Source organism: Hemicordylus capensis, chromosome 9, assembly GCF_027244095.1.
Source record: "Hemicordylus capensis ecotype Gifberg chromosome 9, rHemCap1.1.pri, whole genome shotgun sequence".
Lineage (NCBI taxonomy): Eukaryota > Metazoa > Chordata > Lepidosauria > Squamata > Cordylidae > Hemicordylus > Hemicordylus capensis.
This window is the reverse complement of record NC_069665.1, coordinates 14,606,342-14,615,944: the sequence shown is the minus strand read 5'-3', so window position 1 is coordinate 14,615,944 and position 9,603 is coordinate 14,606,342. Positions and strand designations below refer to the sequence as shown.

Below are 9,603 nucleotides of genomic sequence, written 5' to 3'. Positions count from 1 at the left end.
AGAAAGCACAAGGCAATAGGTGGGGTTAGGGCTAACATTGCAGGGGGTGGTGCTTCATTCTGACACCTCCCACTCTGGTCCTTATTGGAAGGAGCACCCAATCAATCAATCAATCAATCAATCAAATTTATTACTGTCCATGACCAAAACACACACACACACACACACACACACACACACACACAAGGAATACAAACAATAAAATACAATAAAAATATACAACATCAAGAGAATAAATTACATAAAACTGAGTTACAACCATGGTAAGGTCATACACAGCTAGGTTTATCTCATCTCATTTTACATGCTGCAGCACAAAATCTTGCAATCTTCTCTGTGACCTCCGCGTGGTGATCCATTAAAACATAAGAAACATAATAATCATCAGAATAACCTGGTTTGGAGCACCCAAATCAAGTGCTGGCCCCTTCACCTGCACAGAATCGTTGTTGCTCCATGTCTTTGAGAGCAAAGCTGCAAAACATAAGATTGTATTAAAGCTGTTAGTACAGATTGTCAGCTTCAGTATCCAGGGTCACAAGTTTTGCAGGTCAAAAGGTAATGTACCAAAAAATAAAGGGATGGAGTTCTCTGTTGACAGTGTTCAAGGAGCCTTAAGTGTGAAGAAGTCCTTCCTTTTGTCTATCTAAAATCTGCCAATCAACTTCATTGGATAGCCAGAAGTGGAAAAGGCCTTGAGTGTGTGTATGGCAGAACATATTCCAGAGTTCTTCAGTTCAAAATCGCAGTGCATAGCTCCAGCATTTAAAGTTCAAAGGAAGCTGAGCTTTAATGAAAATCTGGCCCTGATTGTTACAGATTATTATTTGTCCAAAAAAATCATACTTTTATTGATCTTTATCCAAAGATCCTGTAATGTTTGGAAAACGTGATTGTCCTTTAAGCTACAATTCTCAAAGGAACAATGTACAATGTGTGGATAATGCAAAGTTTTGATGCTCTAAAGTACAAACCACATGATGCAGCCATTTTACTACTCAGTAAAAATAGCATGGACCTAAAGAAGGCCTAACCAAAATCTTAAATCAAGCAGTCATCTCTTTTCATGCATGGCTAACCATATTGTCTGGACTAAATTCAAAAGTGACATAAGCTTGCAAAACTTACCAGCTTTCTTAGCCCACCAGACACTGAATCATCAAAAAATCAATACCACAAGGGATTTGAACATAAAGTTAAAAAGAAACATCTGAGAAACTCAGTGAGGTCAATTCATCTGTCCAATAAATTAGGAAAGCTGTGATCCAAACCAAACATAAATGTGCGCGCGCACGCACACACACACACACACACTATATAAATTTAATCCATGTCATCCTCCTCAACATAATCCTAATTGTACAAACATAAAAGTCTTAAAGGGATCCAGATGCTATTTCAATAGAACACAACACTTGCAGGCTAATCTAAGTGGTGTTGCAAATACATTGCAATAATTCAGTTCCACCTTCCTGCCTATCTCAATTCTTCTTCTATGTCTTGGTGTAAAAATTCTGATATTTAAAGAGTTATTTCCTACTAGCCCTGGAAAAAGGAACAACTCACACTCTGAGAATACAGAGGGGGAAATCAGCACATCAAGGACCAGTTTATTAATAGATGAGTATATTACTTGAGTTAGTAATAACCTTTAGTATCCTTTTCTAGTCCAAGCTGGGTTGTCTGCCAAGGCTGAGTTCCAGAAGGATTGCAAGCCACAGATATCTCTGATGGGAAAGAGGTCCAAGTCAGAACACACAGTAGCTAGGTAGAGCAATGTAAGAGGGATATTGCTCCAGCAGACGGCTGGTGTTTATGGCTGCTTCCAAGGTACAGTGAAACAGTACCTTCACCGGGAAAGGCTCTGATCCTTAAAGCAGCCTGGTTTTCTAAACACCTACTCCAATGTCACTGGGGGACCTATACTGGGGCTGGCAACAGCGGCAAGTCCTTGAGGGACTCCTCCAAGTTAGATGATGAAATCAAGTTCGTATCTTCAGGCCATCATGGAAACACTGGCTTGGATCCACTTGGTTCTCCTGGTGCAGGCATGGCATCACCCAAAACTTGAGTCTTCCCAGCCTGTCTCATCCCTTGAACTGCCTGCCTCATCACACAGTGAGGGAGAGTAGGGATGTGCATGGAAAGGTTTGGAGGCCCTTTTATGGACCTCTGAACTGGTTCGAAAGTCTGGCAGTTCGGCGGTGGGGGGATAGATTTAAGGACTGGGGAGGGTGCACTTACCTCTCCACCGTGTTTCCCCAAGGGTACTGTGGTTTAAAACGGTCCCATGGAGCAGCAGTGTACCCAGAGGTGTCCAATGTGCATGCACATGTTGCGATATGGGTGTGAGAGCACGACATGTGCAGATGCACCTGGTACTTCCGGTTTTATGCGCACCGCAGCAGCAAGGATACATGCTGCCACCCCACAGGACTGTTTTAAACCACAGCGCTGGTGGGGAAAACGTGGCGGGGGAGAAATAGCACCCTCCCCAGTCCTTCAGGCTACCCTTCCCCACCTTTGAACTGGCAGTCACCGATTCCGTGCACATCTCTAGGGGAGAGTCCCTGATCTGGGGTCGTGTCAACAGGTCAACTGAGCTGATCTTTTTGCTCTTCACTATTCAGGAGACCATATCCATGAGCTTGAAGGGAGGAGTTCGAAAGCAGCTGCTCCTAACTCTAATTTGCTTATTACTTTATCATAATCTAATTAATGTCCCTAGATTCCCGGATGACAGAGATGTCCAGGAATGTTTATCTCCCATTAGGTTTGCAATATGTGCATAGAGGACCAGCCCTAGGATTTTTGGCACCTTAGGTGAAGTTTGACTATGACGCCTCCCCCTACACAGGCTGCTAATTTGCTAGGCCAATTAATTAGCCCATGCAGGTTTGGGGATACAGTGGGAAAGGCAAAAGAGTTGAAGAACCTAGAGCCTGCCCAATGCTCGCCCTTCCTCTGTTGCTTCTTGTCCAGTGGACAGAACCACCAGACTTACCTCTGAGCCCCGGATGGCTCAAATAAGGGCCAGCAAGGCTGACAGGACCAGTAATGGCCCAACGCAACCATAGGCGATGGGGTCTCCCGACCCAAAGAATTTATGGGCAGACACTGATGAACCGAACTGCCTGATGGCCCAGGAGCAGGACTAGGTGAATCTGGCTGGGAATGAGGAGAAACCTCCTGATGAAATCAGATGGGAGGAGGCTCGAGGGAGGAGCGGAGGCAGGGCTAACAGGGGAATATTGGGCTCAGCTATGCACAGATGTAATAAGCCTAATAAAGAGGGGTGTGGGCTCAAGGGAGGGAAGCTGGGACTGCAGGGAATGCTTGGTTCTATTTAAACAGGGGCTGCCGGTTGAGGAGGAGGCTGAATAGCAGGAATCTCAGGCCTGCAAAGAAGGGCTGGGACTGAGACTGCAAGAGGAGGGCAAGGAAGACAAGCAACCCCCTCCGCTGGACATCACTAAGGCCTCTAAATCCCCAAAGACCTACTCTGTAGCTGTAGGGCAGCCCACCCATCCAGACATTGCTGCTTTCTTCTGCTCATCAGTGCAGACCCTGCTATTCTCAGGGCTGGCCAACCAAACCTCCCTGAAAGGCAGCTTTTAATGGTGCTGAAAGGAGGTCTCCTCTGCGACCGACCAGGTACCTCAGCTGAGACTTCCTGTTTTGGGTCCAAGATGGAGGCTACCCCACTGAGCATCCACAGATGTAACAGAGTGGAGCAAGGGAGGGAGGGGGTGGAGGCAGAGCATGCTGAGAGGGAAGGAGGAGGAAAGCAAGCCAGAGACCAGCTAGGAGGCGGGCCCTGCCCACCTGCTCAGGGAACTGTAGCACCCCCCGCCAAGACAAACACCTAGGTCTGGCCCTGACTATATATCATTCAGATCAAACTATCATTAGCTACTTTGTTGCATCAAAGAAAGGCTGCATTCAAACATAACATGAAACCAGAGGTAAAGGGGCCTCTGGTAAAAATTTGTGTAGTCTGAATGTGATTTGTACCTTCACTTTGTAGTTAGTTTCACTGCCCAACTCTGGTTCTGTGGTGCCAGCATTATGTCTGAACACGGCACCTCAGTTTCCTTTCTCGGCAACCGGAGATGAGGAGGAAGCTCCTCCCTCCCTTTGGCTGTGATTGGCTGCATGGGCTGTCCTTCAGGCAAGAAGAAAGGCCAGGCATCCAGTTCCCCCTCCTCTCTGCAGTCTTGCTGACTGCAGAGATGGAGCTCACCATCCAAATTTGGATGGGAAAGCCAGGGGGAGGGGGAGAGCAGGGAGAGGAGAGCTAGTCTTGTGGTAGCAAACATGACTTGTTTCTTTAGCTAAGCAGGGTCCACCCTGGCTGCATATGAATGGGAGGCTAGAAGTGTGAGCATTGCAAGGTATTCCCCTTAGGGGATGGAGCTGCTCTGGGAAGAGCAGAAGGTTCCAAGTTCCCTCCTTGACTTCTGCAAGATAGGGCAGAGAGAGACTCCTGCCCAAAACCTTGGAGAAGCCGCTGCCAGTCTGTGAAGACAATACTGAGCTGGATGGACCAATAGTCTGACTCTATATATGGCAGCTTCCTATGTTCTTAATCATGGGTCCATTGGACCTGTGGTTTCTCGTTACATACAAATGCGGCCTTTGTAATGTGGGGTTACCTTTGAAAAGTATTTAGAAGCAGCAATTGGCTAAAAACAACATGGCAAGCCTCTTAACAGCATAAGGAGCATATAACTCTAATTCTGCAACAACTTCAATGCCTTCCAGTTTGTTTGTTCACTTGTTTGTTTGTCAAGTTTCTCTAGCACTTTTCTGCTAATGCATACAAGGCAATTCTCAGTTTAAAAAACAATTTAATAGACACACTACAAAAGCGAAAAGACCAGGAGGGATACAATAAAAATGCAAATACAGGAAAAATGCAATTTCAGTTACCATGACCACTACAGGAGTTAGTACTGGAAAAGGAAGCACCAAAGGCAGCTGGTTCTAGCCACATGAATAGTGAGGGCCTTGATATCTCCCTTTGTTAGGGATGTGCACAAATCAATTTTTTTTTGCTTTGATTTGTACCTGAATCAAATCACCCCCAATTTGTTTTGCGTCTGAACCTGCCCCCTGAATCACCCCAGATTCATTTTGGATCTAAATCAATCCAAATCCAAATCAATTCAAGGCAAAAAAGGGGGATCCAGGGGCAAAAGAGTGGGGTGGGCGGTACTGCCCAATGGGTGGAAAGAAGCTACCACCCAAATTTCAAAGAAATTGGCCAAAGGGGTGATTTTTAGCAAATTTCTGAGGTTTGTGCATCTTTAAGCTTTTTCCCATAGGGAGTGATGGGGATTTCAGCAGCCCCATAACTCCACAAGGGGGGCACCAGGGTGGCCCAGAGGGGGTTGTGGTGTGGTGCACATGGGTTGCACATGGGGTGCCAACCACCCCACAAACCACAAGGCCATGGGTTACTGGGGTTTGTAGTTGCTATTTTGTTGATAGTGGATTCTCCGGTCATTCATCATTTTGCACCAAAGATGACGAATGAACAAAGATGTTCATTCATAATCTTTGGTGCAAAATTATGAATGAACTAAGAATCCACCATCATTGTTCATCTTTGTTCACTCATCATCTTTGGTGCAAAATGATGAATGACCAGAGAATACACTATCATCTTGCACCAAATAACCCACTCTCAGAACACCTCAAAAATGGAAAATAACAGCAAAATTGTTTCGTACCTGAATCAATTCACACATCCCTACCCTCTGTTGCAGACAAATGGGATGGCTGTGGATGGAAACAGCTCTAGAAGGAGAGGAGTCAAATGGCAATTGGTCCAAGCCAGATTGAAAGAGTGAGTTTCTGGGACCCACATAAGCTGCTGCATCTAAGGTCCTAAATGGCCTGGGAGCAAAAGATCTTGTCTTCTTCCCTATACTTAGTGCCAATTGAAATCTGTATTGCAACTATGTGTATTATAAATTTACAAAATTAAAACTTAATAGCTCAATCATAGGTGAACATAGACATACATATTCCTTCATAGGAACACACACACACACACACACACACACACACACACACACACACACACACACACACCCCTTATATGGAATCTAGCCACAACTATCAAAGAATTAGCTGGAAAATATCCTTCAGATATCCAAATGGTACCACCTTTGGGGTAAAGGTTATTGCCTATTTGGTGATACAGAAACTTATACATGCAACTTGCAAAGTTTCCTTTTCCTCCATCTCCTCCTAATAAAAAATGTATTTTTTCAAATAATCGTTGTACATGCCTTTGCTTAGAATTTAGCAATGTGAGCTGTAGGCATTTTGTTTGTTTGTTCCCTGTATTCCTAAATATTCCAAGGCAGAATACCTTCCATCCTGACATCAAAGACCCATTCATGTTTCTTAATGATTTGTTTTACATGATGTACCGTTTTCACATGAATTATTGTACTGATCTTTGCAAAATTAAATAAAAAAGTGATTTAAAAGGTAGTCCTCATTTTTCCCCCTCCAGAACTACAACTGTTTGCACGTATGAACCAGATTTTCTTCCAGAGTATCCTTGGAAACCTCAGAACCTTGACAGGTTCAATTATGAAGCTTTCTATGTTTAATAACTGACAATTGACTTATCACATCCCACAAAAATCAATCTGTAGTTTAGGAGCATTAATCCAGCAGTTGAGGCTCAAGAAAAGCTTCTCAGATCTAAAAAGTGTCTGAAAAGTAAAAGCCATTGAAAAGAGACACTGGGAGGCTATTCACATGAGTGTGCAAAACTGGACTAAGGGAGCCCAGCCCAATTCTGCACATGCATGTGAACCATCAGGATTGCGCCTGATCCCGGTGGCACCATGGCGGCAATCCCGCCCATGGAGCCACCCTTCTAAATGGGGTTAGGTGTTCATTCCCTAAATGTCTGTCTACAGGAAGTAATGGACTGGATGAGGGATAACAAATTGACACTGAATCCAACCAAGATGGAGGTGATCATTGTAGGGGCTCAGAATCTGAGAGATGAGTTAGATCTCCCTGTGCTGGATGGGGTTACACTCCCCTGGATGGGGTTACACTCCTGGATCCTGACCTCACCCTGGTATCTCAGGTGGAGGCCATGGCCAGGAGTGCTTTTTATCAGCTTAGGCTGATTCAACAGCTGCGGCCATTCCTTGAGAAGGATGACCTCAGAACAGTGGTGCACCAGTTGGTAACCTCCAAGCTTGACTACTGTAATGTGCTCTGTGTGGGGCTGCCTTTGTACGTAGTTTCGAAACTTCAGTTAGTTCAAAATGTGGCAGCCAGGCTGGTCTCCGGGGCAACTTGGAGAGACCATATTATGCCTGTTTTGAAACAGCTGCAATGGCTGCCAATATGTTTCCAGGCAAAATACAAAGTGCTGGTTTTTACCTTTAAAGTCCTGAATGGCTTAGGTCCAGGTTACCTTAGAGAGTGCCTTCTTTCGTCTGATCTCCACCGCACGCTAAGATCATCTGAGGAGGTCCAGCTCAAGTTGCCACCAGCTCGACTGTGGGATGCGCACCTTGCAAAAATCCGTAATCTGAATTCTTTATTGGCATTTATTTATTTATTTATTTATTTATTTAAGAGAGTCCTAAAGACTTACCTGTTCGACCTGGCCTTCCAGGGTTTTTAAATTGTTTTAAGGGGTTTTGACTGTATCGGGTTTTTATAAGGTTTTGAATGGTTTTATTTTTTAGCTGCTTTATTGTATCTTAAAACTTTCATTCCTGATCATTGATTGATTTTAACTATTTTATGATATTTGTGAACCACCATGAGCTATTCTGTAAGGGCGGTCTAGAAATCGAACAAACAAACAAGCAAACAAATAAGCAAGCGCTCCTGTAATCCTGTTTACTTGATAGTGTGTCAAGTAGACTGTGCGTCAAGGCTGGCAGACTCGGGGAGGGGAGGGGGATTCCCATAATGTATTGTGCACTCGTGCAGCTGGGGCAGCACAGGGTGGCATGTCCCGGCACCCCGACCCTCAGAACTACCAGCAGGAGTTGGTGTTCATCTGGGCGGGCGATCCACCCATCCAAGGAAGGACGACTGCTCATGTGCGGGGAGGTAAGTGCTTTTGGGCTTCCTCCCCAGCAGACCAGGTACCCCTTTCTCTCTGGTCATGAGAAAGGGCTCTGGAAGTTGCAGGCTACGGCCAGATTCAGATGAAACAAGAAACTGGAGATCTATGCTCCTCCGATTTCACTAGCTGAACATCTGGAGCCAAGAACGGGAGTTAAAAGAAAAAATGGATCTGCGGTTTCCCTCCCCTAATGCCTCACCTTTGGTTTGCAGTGAGTTACACTGCTGTGAACTGTACTTTGGCAGTGCCGTCATTACATCTAGACTGGGATACCATTAAGGCTTCGGGAGCTGCTGTGTTGCCTTATTGGATAGGAAAAGGAGGGAGAGTGGAAATCTGGGCTGAGTCCTTGAGTAGACCATACCCACCAAACCTTCCAGTCCTTTCCACTGAGTTCTTTTTATCTGATAGAGTACAAATTTGTTGGGAGATGCCACCCCACTCCTAAGTGTCCAACCTTGTCTCTTTATCATATGCACATCTTCACTCCTAATCAGTGTTCCCTCTAACAGGGATTCCCAGATGTTGTTGACTACAACTCCCAGAATCCCCAGCCAAAGGCCACTGCAGCTGGGGATTCTGGGAGTTGTAGTCCACAACATCTGGGAATCCCTGTTAGAGGGAACAGTGCTCCTAATCATGTTGTTGCAAAGTCCCGTTTCTGGTACTTTGTTTCTCAGCTGAAGAAAATGAAGAAATCTTCTGGGGAAATTGTGTACTGTGAACAGGCTTTTGAGAAGTCTCCGTTGAGGGTGAAGAACTTTGGTATCTGGCTATGCTATGATTCCCATAGTGGAACTCACAACATGTACAGGGAATACAGGGGTTTGACATTGGATGGAGCTGTTACACAGTGCTATCACGATATGGCTGCCCATCATACGGCCTGTGCTCATCAGTTCAGATCATGAAGGTTGAAGAGATTGCTGCTAGCAAGGGCTGCAGACCAGCCGTCAAGCAGTTACATGATTCCAAAATTAAGTTCCTTCTGCCACACAGAGATCTGTGTCAGCATAGGCCACACTTCACCACCAAGAGACCAAACACATTCTTCTAAATACAGACTTAGTTTGTGTGCTCTGGGTTTCAATAACGTTCTTTTTTGGGGGGGAATTTTTAAAGTTACATCCAGACCAGGAATGGAGCTAGCCTTTGCCTCAAAGCAGAGTTGAGGAAGGACGCTCCTCCCTCGCTCTGGCTCCTATTGGCTGTGTGGGCTGTCCTTCAGGAAAAAAGGAAGCCCGCACAATCAGCTCCCCCACCTCTCTGCAGTCTTGCTGACCGTGATGTCCCCAATGGGCTCACAATTTCAAAAGAAACATAAGACAGACACCAGCAACAGTCACTGGAGGTACTGTGCTGGGGGTGGAGAGGGCCAGTTACTCTCCCCCTGCTAAATAACGAGAATCACCACGTTAAAAGGTGCTGCTTTGCCAAGTTAGCTCTGGTTCTTAATCTAATAATATACCCTTGTTGGTGAT

The 9,603-nt window shown here is 45.3% G+C and overlaps 1 pseudogene; it reads left to right on the top strand.

Annotated features, from left to right (window-relative positions):
- The first annotated feature begins 8,003 nt into the window (after positions 1-8,003).
- Positions 8,004-9,179, top strand: LOC128334477 (60S ribosomal protein L18a-like; annotated as a pseudogene).
- The last annotated feature ends 424 nt before the right edge of the window (positions 9,180-9,603 follow it).